Below are 3,940 nucleotides of genomic sequence, written 5' to 3' on the forward strand. Positions count from 1 at the left end.
AAGTGCACATTGGCTTGGGTTTGAGGTATTATTTTAATAAGTCAGAGTGGTAGGTGGAAGCTTTTGCTATTTGGATGTAGTCTGGGGGAAAAAAGTGGGGGCAAAAAACCCAAACACTCAACAGCAATCTGTACTCACCAGAAAAAGAGAACATCTCTCTAAGTGGAAGTGATCTTTAAAATCAAGGCAGCATAGGTGCTTTGAACTGACACTTAACCCTAAGTCCTACTTAAGTGGCAAGATACAGTCTGCAATTACTTTGAAGATTAGGTAAAATAAGGATTTGAATCTAAAGAGAGAACTAAATTATTAAGGAAGTTTTTAATTTTAGCAGGAGCAACTACAATCTAAAATGTTAAATGCCTTACCAAGAAAATTTGTGATGTTGGGGATGAAGTGCAATGTTCTTTCATTGCAGCTTTAACATACTTGAGTCAGATTTTCTGTTCCCTGTCCAGGGGGACTCTGAGAGCCATTCTGGGTCATATGAGAGAAACAAGAAAATGGTGCCAGAGGTGATGACAGAAAGAAATGAGAGGACAAGCACACTGGACATCTTGGAAGTAGCTGTCAGCCTCAGAGGAATCTTCAAATGCCTGCTCAACTTGAACATGTTCTTTAAATTTACTGGGAAAGCAGATGATTATAAACCTTCCACATTTTCCAGTTCTGTGCCTCACTTCTAAGCAGTCTCCTTTGAGAGTTAATAGTGGATGAAACTTAGAAGAAAAAATGTTTTTTTTTTTCTAAGAGTACTCACAATCTTAAAAGACTTTTCTCACTGATAAGGCTTTACTCAAATAGGATGTAGTCATCCTACAAAGACTCATTTCTGTATGCTCCAAACAGACGGTCTGCAGAGTAGTTCAGCCCAAAGGATTTCTTTGCATTGTTAAATTACTTATATGACAATGTGCTATAACGTGAGATTTTTTACTCTGCAAGAAGTTAATTGTAGTGGCATAGAGGTGCTCTGACTTGCAGCAGGAAGAATGTGCAAAAGCAAAGTGTTGGTGTTAGAGGAACCCATGCTGCTGCTATTTGAGTAACTGAATGGGATGAAATAATGCACACCTCCTTCACTTTGTAGTCACAAGGTGTTACTTGAAATCACTGCAGTTTAAGATTTACTTGATGCTACTCTTTTTACAGGTGTTGTGTGTTTCTGCCAAAAATGGCAATTTAATCAGTGTGGAATATAAGTGATTTTGTCTGTGAGGTTCTTGGAATATTTTGCTTGTTCTTCCCTTCTTGTTCCCATTTTCCCATTGGACAGGGAAGAATGTGTATGATTTTTTTTTTATATTTTTACTTGCTTGGGTGAGTGTATGCATAGAAATGTGAAGAGCTTCTTTCTATTTGTCATGTTTTGAATGTAGCCTTCTCTTCTACTGACCTGTTTTTGCTAAGGAAAGTGTTAATATACTTAAAAGTAACCCTCCCTTTTTCTACTAAAAATTAAATCTTTGCTGTGCTGTGCTACTGGGCTCAATCTGCTGTGAGGCATTCAGTTTAGGTCTGACTGTTCTCTGAGACTGTTCTCTGTTTTATTTTTCAATTTCCTTCCTGCTGTTGCAAAGTTACTGTTTATTCCTCTAACTTTGATCTGCCTTTCAAAACGGAATGACAAATAGGTACCTTGGGGAATGCTTTAAATGACTTGTGAGAATGTATGTGCATAATTCGCTTTTGGTTAGCAGATTGTAAATTCCTGGTTAAAAGGAAAAAAAGGCTAGTTACAAAACTGTTTAATTAAAAACAGAACAAACCAACCAACCTAAAACAAAAAATACAACCATCCAATCCAAAACTTTGTGAGAATGAGATTTAGTGTAATTGATTACTGCTTCAACCAGTTAGAGCATCTATGTGTGACAATTTTATTTTTCAGTTTGTCAGACTTGAATATGGCTTAAGAGTTTCTCTACCAAGTATAGAAAAGAAATTATTAATTGTAAGTGATGACAGTGATGCAATTTCTTTGCCTAGCTGTGATAACAGAACTGTAAATCTCAGTCATCTGTCATATTTAGGCTACCAAAATAGCTGTGTCTGTTAAGCACAGATTTGCTGCTGTCACTCTTTGTGTAGCTTTACTCCTTCATGTAAAGCAGTTGGCAGCAGGTGTAAATATATACACAAACACTAGTAGAACATGGCATGCATATTAAGAAGGGATTAAATTGTGTTGCAGGTCTTAGTCATGTTATTCTTTAATGCACTGCTACCAGCTATTCTTTGGACTAATGTAGTGAGTGGCCTAGGAAAAACTGCTGCATTTCAGGTTTAAGTTTTAGATTCATGTTAAGTTGCAGTAAGTTTGCAAAGAGAGGAATTCACCTCTCTTCATGACTGTCATTTACATATGATAGTGTTGATATGATGTTGTTCAGTTGAATCATATTCAGTACTACAGTTTAGGATTGGCAAGCATATATTAATATAAAAGTGCCTTTAGAAGAAAGAGGACAGAAATATCTGTGCTTAAGATAAGAATACCAAAGAATGAATTAAGAGACTCAGAAGTAAAAACCCTGAATTGACAAATGGGAATATTGGGCATTTGAGCCCATAAGAAATGAGCTTTCAGCTGGTTACACTTTTTTTGTATGAAAACAGGCCTTGGGGTAAAGGTGTGCTTTGGGCCCAAACTCAAAATCTGTACCTCTAGTATGCTTTTAGTAGCTGGTTGCCATTAAGAATAATCTTATACAATTTTCACATAATTTTTCATTTTTTTTTCCAGAGCTGTCACAGGCACATACACACATGTTCATATGAAAAACTGAATATATGTGTGTATATACAAACACGCATATATATGTGTGTGTGTGTGTATATATATATACATACATGCAGTGCTGAAGTAATGCAATGCTGACTCATTATCAGTGGATCAATAATTGAATGTGAAAAATGATTCTTTGCATAAAAAATACATTTCAATCACTGAATATTAGGCATGAAATCAGAGCTTTTTGAGTAGCATACGCTGAGCAAGTACTGAACAGTTTGTGCTTGGAGGGGGGGGCAGCCTTCAGTCTTTAGAGGAAGCAACAACTGTTACACTTTGGCTGTGTTACTTAGAATTTAATTTGAATTACATTTTATCTTCAGCAGCTTTTTATTTCTCTTTTTTTTTAATTTATTTTTCAACAAATGCCTTTTTGAATTTGTGATAAAAGTGTTGCAGATATCTGAGGCTGCACTGAAGATACAACTACTGCATCACATTTAATGACTGTTGGAGATGAACCAGTGCTAAATAAATTTAATTAAGTTTCTGCTGTTCCTGCTTAGGTAGCAAAACTAGTTACTAGTAAAACTAACTAGTGTGACTGTTCATAATCTGTGTTCTGTTGTCTCTACAATGTTTTACAGCTAGTTAACAGGACTCAATAAGCTGTTGCTTGCTTGTAGCAATAGTTCTTCTGTTGAAGTTTGTACAGTAGTTACTGTTTGAATGAAAAATACTGAATTTTGTGTACTGGAATTAGCAGGATAGTTATGCTAAAACATAAAAATTACAGCAAGGTGCAATTTTTTTTTCTCATGCCAGAAGAGAATAATAAGCCACACATTCTGATCCAGGAATTCTCTACTTGTTAGTTGTTTGGTTATTTTTCTGTTGCTTATGGATTGAATGCTTCTTTGCAGAGTTTTTCCTAGCTCTAGCAAAGACTTGGAACCTTAGAGGCTATTGTGGGAAAAGAAAAACCCAATGAAACTGCCACCAGAGTCAAAGAAGACCAGAGGCTAGAAAGATCTGATCAGTGGGAGGAAGGGATAGAATTCCAAAAAATCAACATTAAATAGTAGTTGACTTTAAAATAGATATGATGCTGGTGTAAAGAGATGGACAAAAAGCATCTAGAAGCATGAAAGCAGGACAAATATAATGTGTTTAAGTACTGACTAGAAATTCAGTCCAGTGAGCATG

This window comes from Onychostruthus taczanowskii, unplaced genomic scaffold (genome assembly GCF_017590055.1).
Source record: "Onychostruthus taczanowskii isolate IOZ18803 unplaced genomic scaffold, ASM1759005v1 scaffold160, whole genome shotgun sequence".
NCBI classification, from domain to species: Eukaryota; Metazoa; Chordata; class Aves; order Passeriformes; family Passeridae; genus Onychostruthus; species Onychostruthus taczanowskii.